This window comes from Penaeus monodon, chromosome 23 (genome assembly GCF_015228065.2).
Source record: "Penaeus monodon isolate SGIC_2016 chromosome 23, NSTDA_Pmon_1, whole genome shotgun sequence".
Lineage (NCBI taxonomy): Eukaryota > Metazoa > Arthropoda > Malacostraca > Decapoda > Penaeidae > Penaeus > Penaeus monodon.
Window position 1 is genome coordinate 5,863,800 of NC_051408.1, and position 410 is coordinate 5,864,209.

Below are 410 nucleotides of genomic sequence, written 5' to 3' on the forward strand. Positions count from 1 at the left end.
TTGATACATGCGTTAGCAAACAGAATCAGAAACACACACGCGCATTTTTCTCTCTCTGTCTCTCACTCTTTACAAACAAACAACAACAATTCACTCACACCAACTTTCCAACTACGTTTGTCTTCAAAACCCAACATGACGGACAGAGTACACGCGGTCTCTTACAAGCGCCGTACTATTTAGGAAGATTAGACGATTAATAAAGACGAGAAAGCCCTAAATCTTTCTTATGTTTCATAAAGCTGACAGTTCCACAAGGCGAGCAAGTGTACAGCCGTCTGCTAGAGTCGTTTAGTTAATAAAATGAAAAGATACAGTCCTTGTGGTGCCACTGCACATGTTTTGCTTCTGTTGTGTTCCCTGCGTTGGCTTGGACGAGAGCAAGACGGTGTAGCCAATATTGATCTTTC